The sequence below is a fragment of the Vespula pensylvanica genome, chromosome 1 (assembly GCF_014466175.1).
Source record: "Vespula pensylvanica isolate Volc-1 chromosome 1, ASM1446617v1, whole genome shotgun sequence".
In the NCBI taxonomy this organism is placed as follows: Eukaryota; Metazoa; Arthropoda; class Insecta; order Hymenoptera; family Vespidae; genus Vespula; species Vespula pensylvanica.
In genome coordinates this window covers 19,425,918-19,433,348 of record NC_057685.1, presented here as the reverse complement: position 1 = coordinate 19,433,348, position 7,431 = coordinate 19,425,918, and the positions used below count along the sequence as shown (strand labels likewise).

The following is a 7,431-nucleotide window of genomic DNA, read 5'->3' as shown; positions in this document are numbered from 1 at the left end:
ATGTATATACCGTCTTTCTTTTTTTCGCTAGACAAATCCGCGAGACAAACAGTTTTTTGTACTCTCTCTTTCTCTCCCTCCTCTCCACCCTCTCTCTCTCTCTCTCTTTCTCTCTTATTTTAATAGACTAGTACTATCTAGGAAGAATAGTATTACTTTTTGATTTTTCTCGTACGAATCGTGCGACGTTCTCGTCGGATAAAATTGCAATTTTTCATTCAACGATTTCAATTATTTCTTCTCCAGTCGTGAAACAATCGTAAGGGCGAAGATCTCGGATCTCTCTTTGTTCTTTCTTCATTTTATGTCACTTTTCGAACGTCTTTTCAACGACGAGGCAACATCTCGTTTTTTTTACATTTGACCGCGCGTTCGCACCCTAATCACCGTGAATCTCGCGAGCAAAGAACCGTGAAATGGGCCGACAGGGTTTACCAGAGTTTGCCGAGGGACATAACGGGAAGGACGTCACGGACGATCGAAGCGTGACGACGTGGAACATTCGTTTTTTTTCCTGTCTTTTCCTTTTTTCTTTTCTTTTCTTTTCTTTTTTTCTTTTTTCTCTTTCTTTTTTTTTTCTTTCTTTTCCACTTCATCTTGCTGCTCCCCGTTAACGCCGGCGATGGTAGTGGTTACGTAGTGGCTCGATGTTCAACTAACAATAAGTACTATAGCTCTAGAAAATAGGAGGAAAAAAACTTATCGCACATTTTCTCCTACTTTCCCGAGTTACTACTTGTATTTCTAGATTCTACCATTTCTAAAGGGAGAAAGAGAAAGCGAGAGAGAAAATAAAGAAGCGATAAAGAGAAAAGTCCGAGTAGGCGTCGCGGAAGAGAGATTCTTCCTACTTTGTTTTCATTTTTTCATCTATTTTGTTTTCTTGCTCCTTGCTTCGTTTCTTCCTTCCTTCCTTCCTTCCTTCCTTCCTTCCTTCCTTGGTTGTCACTTGCTTCCTGACTCGCGATCGAAGGCACTAGACGTCGAGAAAGATCAATCGACTTGGACTCTTGGGTTAGAGAGAGGAAGACAGTTGGTTAAAGAACGAGGGAGATTAAGGGTAACGAAGAGGAACGGCCGTGTTCCGTGTTCGAACACGCTCGTTAACCATACACAAACATACACGCATTTTCACACAGAAACAGAGACAGACAGAAAGATATCCATAGGCGTCGTCGTATATGTATGTATGTTACTTTAACCGGAAGGTTTACCGACTTCGATCCGCGAGCCTGGTACAACGTTCTTTCACTTGTACAATATGCGTGTGGCCGCTTAAAAGTATATTTTGCGTGTTCCCTCGCGCGCGCCCGTGTGGATCATACGTGTGCGTCCTCCGAGACGGTGTGTGTACGAGGGGCTATCCTCCGTGATCGACTGTAATTTTATATAATATTTGTAAGGCAAATGAATTATTATGTACAGCATACCTGACAGTAAATAATAAGTATCTACCTTATATCTATAGAGAAGGATCAAGTTACACAGGCATGCATTATGCGTGTTCCACTTTCCTCGTTCGATCGTCAGCGCTATCCAAGAACGAAGCCGGATCTCGTTTCTCCACGATTTTTCCGTCCTTTTCTTTCCCCGTCCTTCTTCTACGTTAGTTTCTTTCTTTATTTACGTAAGTTTCAAAGAAACAACGATAACGATAATCGCAACGCTTTATTTATGTTTTCCTTTATTTCGTACATAGATATATCGTTATTCCCTCTAGCGAGTTTACCTTTCCTCCGACGTATATACGTAGAGTTTGTCATCCTTTCGACACAAGTCGATCGAACGCCGAGTTGGGAAGTCACGACAGACGATTCCAGAATTCGATACTTGCAGGACTCGCTTCGCTGTGGGAACTTTGTCGTTTGAAATCCGTGTGTCGTGCGCGTCTATGTTCTATCATCATTTCCAATTCTCATTTGCGTAGTATCGAACGTACGATGACAAGCGATGCGGATTGATTTCCGTAATTTGACGATGATAGTCGAGAACTAATTTCCTGTCAATCGCACGTCCTACAACGTACGCCATCGCTTTGAATCGACTTCGTTAGGAATCGCATTACCAAGATTTTCTGATACAGAGCGTACGACGTAAGCGAGCAGACTCTTTTCTCGATAAAGAGGGAGCGAGAGCGAGAGCGAGAGCGAAAGAGAGAGAAAGAGCTGCTGTTTCAAAAGAAACTCTCCGAGAATTTTTTACTAAAGCCCAAGCGTATTGGAACTAATTAACGTTTCATTTCGTATCAAAGAAATTTTTAAGTAAGAATAAGACGAGAAGGTCGTCCTACATACTCGCGTTTGTAATTTACGAAGAAAAACGACGGTTACGACGTTATCGAGCGCCGTAAAAATAGTCCATTAATTTGGGGCCGATTGAAAGTAAGAAAAAATGACTTTGCCTTTTTATTTCGACACACGAGTAGCAAGATCGTATACTTTAATAGAACTCGAGAGCCGACGGTGTCAACGGTACAGGGGAATATAAGTTCTCCTAAAAGAAAGGAAAGGGATTTTCTCGCAGTGCTTTAAGAGATCGCGTGGGAAGAATTTTTTAGCTTTCGGTGGAAGCACCAGCAGCTTTTCGGGGAAAGGCAATTAAGAGTGTCCGCCAGGTTTGCGCCACCGTCCCTCCGGAACGAAGAGAAGGCAGTTTGCCGAGAAGAAAAACGGCCGATATCAGCGGCGATGACCGGAGACGAAGGGACCGGGGATCGTTTCTCGCTCACAGAACCGTAGAAACGAACGGTAATGTCCTCGAGTCGGACAGAAATGAAATTCGCGTGATTTAGTCGTTCGAATTCACGGACAATCGGGGGAAGATAAATCCCATCCGAAAAATACTCTCTCTTCTTTCTTCTTCTCTTCCTGCTTTTTCTTTTTCTACGGTACGCGCGCCATCTTTTGTACTTTTTCTCTTCTATTTTCACGATCGTTTCTACATCTACCATACTTGGGACGATACGCGTTTTGTGTGAATTATCTCGTGTAAGTAGAAATATTCTCTTTCGAATCGGTTTATTTTCCTTTTTTTTTTTTTTTTTTTTATACTTTCGACAACGTTCGACGGACAACAAAAACTAGAAAATATTTCATAGACGATTACCTACTCGCGTCCGTGTAGTAGTCGCTCTCGTTAGTCAACAACGAGCGACCTTTTTGACCGCTTTACACGCCGATAAGTATAGTATCTGTGAGCGTACGGCAACCGTAAACACTGGACGAGGGTATTCTCGTAAACAGAAGGGACGATACTGTTTCTCAGCGGCTAAGGTACGTCTGTGGAAAACGTAATAAATTGTCTAGTACAGGGTGCACTTTCTCGTACACCCTGTTCGCCACCACCGAATCAAACAACGTAGAAAGCAAACGATCCTTTCTCTTGGAACGAACGATAAACCGAATTCGAGGGTTTCATCGGGGTAGACGTTATTTTTTTCAAGTCAGCCCTGACCTCGGTTCAGGCTTCTCTACGCTTCAAAGAGCCAACCGCACACGCACGAATAATCGATGGCTCGCTCGTTCTACCGATTCGCTGTTCGGGTCGGAAGGCAGGGAGAGGATGAACAGGACTACCAAGATTTCAGATTTAACCCAATTTGCAATACGAGTCGCTTCGCCGGATTGGCTCTCAGTTCCCCTCTTCCGTCCCTCTCTCATTCTCTCTCTCTCTCTCTCTCTCTCTCTGTCCATCTATCTATCTATCTATGTATCCATCCGTCCGTCCGTCCGTCCGTCCGTCCGTCCGTCCATCCGTCCATCCATCCATCCATTTAGCTCTTTCTCTTTCGTTCGTACGCTAATACGAATGGTTCGATGAAGTGTCGACGTCGCTCGCAGATCAAAGCGAACGTGGGCTTTGTAAATTAGAGTCGATCCGATATGTAAACGTTCAACGCTTATTGCTAACCGTGCGTAATGCGGTAGTATCGACGATTTGCGGTTCGTCCTTTTCGATTTAACGACGTATGCATTCTCTCGCCGCCTCATACCTCTTTTCTCTCTGACCGATCGAACTTTTCGATCGAGGAATTTGATCCGCGACCACTTTGAAAGTTTGGTGTCGAGTATCGTTTAAACAGGCAGACGGAGAGAAAGGAGGTTTCGGATTTAAGGCGTCTTCGCAAAGTTGATAGGTAGTAAATTAAACGGTAGAAGGAAAGATGAAAAGTACGGTATTACGTATCGGCTTATCGACCTTAATGACGTCGTAAAGAGAGTTACGTCCATTCGACCTGGATAATCCAGGATGGATCCGACACGGTAATAATAGCCGACACTAACGGAGTCCTTTCAATATTCGATTCTTCCGAACATTGGCAGATAATTACGCGATTCGTAGAATACATTAGAGAAACTCTTTGCTCCCAGCCAAGTAATCCGATGGTCGGTCGCTCCCCTCTAATGGAATCCAAATATAAATACGGCGAGCTTTACGTACTTTCCTATTCAAAATAGTACGATCTAATTTGACGAGAGAACCCGGTCCGCGTTCGAGGATTCAAAGAGGAGGAAGAAAGTTTTGATAGGAAAAAGAGCAAACGACCGATGGCCTTTGGTCGTTTGTGGTCTTTCAAAGAAACTTACAAATATATTTACAGTTGCAATTTTAAAAGCGTTTAAGTGCCATGTAAAAGTCCACTTTTAATTCCGCGCTCCTTTCGTACAACTTTACTCGTCTCCTTTTGTTTTTTGCTTTTCTCTTTTTTTCTTCTCTTTTTCACATAGATCCTCGAAACGAGAAAGGGGTGGAGGAGGAGCATAAGAAGGACGACGACAGAATCGGCCGCTTTGTCATCGGATCGTAGTCTCGCTTATTCGTTTTTATTTACCTTCTTCTTTAGACGCTTACGGACGATAATTCACCGACACGGCAGACCATTTATTTACCGTCGGCATCGGTTTCTTCGCGCGACGACGCCCGTATAAAAGGACGGATCACGAAAATTCCTCGTCTTCCTTTTTCACGAGTCGACACCACCCTCGGCGCTACTCCAACCTCTTTCGTTTCATCCATCTCGATGCGTTTCCATTGGATACGCGAGACAAAATGGACACGAGAAAAGTCTTTGGCAAATCGTTCGTTCAACTCGAATTGGCTACACGTTATAATCCCATATCCGCGTTCGTCTATGCACGTTTGTGCATACGTACGCATTTTATTCGAAAAAAAACTTTTAACGATTTGCTAAAAATTTGGAGAAAAGAATCATTCGTTTGAGAATTCCTGGCACGGGTACGAGCGTTCTCTTTGCTTCCACTAATCGAATCGAATTGAATTTTCATTCGGCCCTCGTTCGGGAGAGCATTCGATCCTTTGGGATCGACCACCTACGCTAGGAAGCCAATAAAAATTAACGTTTTATTTGAAAAAATCGGCCTGCTCTATTTCTCCTCTTTTTTTCATCGACGAAAACGACACAGATTTGTTCAACGAAGGGACGTCGAATAACGAAGGATATAGGATTTGTTTTAATAATCCTTCCACGTTTCTGCGACCTTAGTTTCGATCGAAGAGAAACTAGCTCGGATTTCTTCTTTGTAAAGAAACGATAAGAGGAGAGGAAGAGATCTCTTTGTCAAGACGCTGGCTGGCTTCGTTAACCTAGAGAATTCTCGGTCTATGACCGAGAAATCGATTGGATGTTAATCAGAATCTTCTTTCGCGTAAGCCACATAAAAGTAGCAATTTTTCGATTTGGAGATAAAAAAGGAGTAATACTTCCGCGGCGATACGTAAATCCTCGATGGATAAGATGTCCTACGACTTGAAATGTCCGCCATTTCCATCGGTTCGACGATCGAGATCGAACATCGATATTCACGTATATCCAAATACGACGATAGCTTTTCACCAAGTGGATTTATATCGAAGGAACTGAGAAAGGTCGGGAAAAGGAAATGCAACGATCGCGATTTCGCATCGAAAAGAATATTGTCGTCGATCGGATAATTCGGACGAGGAGTGAGAGTGAGAGAAGAACGGAGAAAGGGAGGATGCGTGTAGAGGAATTTTTGGGCAGCAGTCGGCCTCGTTATGCTGTAAAATCTGAAATCGATTGGAGAACCCGGACCGTGTCGGGGCGTCTGCGCGACGCACACGTCGACGCAGACGCCGAGGTTGCTCGTCAGGTCGATAGCGAGCCCTGCTTAAACTCTACGAACGAACTTTGCCGATGGTCCGTGAGGGAAAGAGAGAAAAAGAAGGTGGATGAGAAGGAGTTGGACCAAGAGAGGGAGAGGGACGGAGTTAGAAGGGATGAGACGGAAAGAGGGTGCGAGGGATGAGAAAGAGGATGGATCGGTTCTCTCGGCTCTACCTACGAAAGACGGACATCATTGCGTCGACGAATTAATTACGGCCGATCCTTAGGTCCCCTTTATAACGCCTTCCGTCCTCGAAACCAGGTCGGTAGGCACCTCTCTCTCTCTCTCTCTTTCTCTCTCTCTCTCTCTCAAAAGTATCTACCATCCGCTTATGGAGACTCGATTTGCCGGGTAAAAGAGCAAAGGCCAAATTCCCAATCCCTTTTCTCTCGGACAAGCCGATACTCTTTCGATGGGTCCTAGGATGAATCTCAAGCGATCGTCTTACGTCGAAAAAATACGTACGACTTTTTTCCAAAATGATACCCAAAGTTATTTATTTACGATCGATTATATACGAGGATGAAATATCGAAAAACTCGTAAATCTTCGATCGTAGATCTTTGGGGCAATGCCGTCAAGGGTAAAGGGAGAATAAAGGAATTTGTCGCGAAAAGAGGCGAGAGATAAATTTCACGGATTAACTTGGACGTTCGGCTCGGCTGTCCGTAAGATTGCGCTCGATGAGCGAACACTATTCTACACGTGGTACGGAAAGATAAAGCGTTCGCGCGCGTACTCCCGATAAAGGGCATCCTTTTAAAAGCGATTTACGTGAAACGAGTCCTTATCCTTATCCGCCTATCGATAAATATTGATTCTTCACGGTAGAATGGAAGAAAATAGGACAATCGGGAGCACGGAGAAATTTATTCATATACACACCGACGCGTAACACGGATCCTTTCATTCGTATGTAAATGATTTCCTGGCTCCGCTATCTACTCAGAGAAAAATTGATCTTCGTTCGTCCGTTCACGAGATTAACTCGAAACGACGAAGAGAGGCAGAGATAGGGGCAGAGAGAGAGAGAGAGAGAGAGAGAGAGAGAGAGAGGAAAGCACTCGAACGACGCGGCTCAAAGGACAAAGTAGTTCAATTGATAAAAATATCGAGCGCAAAAACGCGCGCGATCGAGCTCTCGAGATCGCGCTTTTACAGTTTTTTCCTGTTGTCGAGTGGAAAATGTCGTTTTTTGGTCGATCGTCGATCGAATGTGTTCTCGTTAAAGGAAAAGGGCCGATATATATATATATATATATATATATATATATATATATATAAA

General features: G+C 43.8%; 1 long non-coding RNA gene across 2 annotated transcripts in view; it reads right to left on the bottom strand.

The window, feature by feature from the left end:
• Window positions 1-1,178: 1,178 nt before the first annotated feature.
• The window catches only part of LOC122631610, a 17,035-nt gene continuing 10,782 nt past the window's right edge, over window positions 1,179-7,431 (bottom strand). The window contains exons 2-3 of one of the 2 annotated variants that reach the window (XR_006327743.1): window positions 1,456-2,015; window positions 1,179-1,377 (exon numbers count right to left, since the gene is read on the bottom strand). This is a non-coding gene — a long non-coding RNA (uncharacterized LOC122631610). Of the gene's footprint in view, window positions 1,378-1,455; window positions 3,676-7,431 lie in introns of those variants that run through there. The other variant, XR_006327742.1, reaches the window with a different exon arrangement.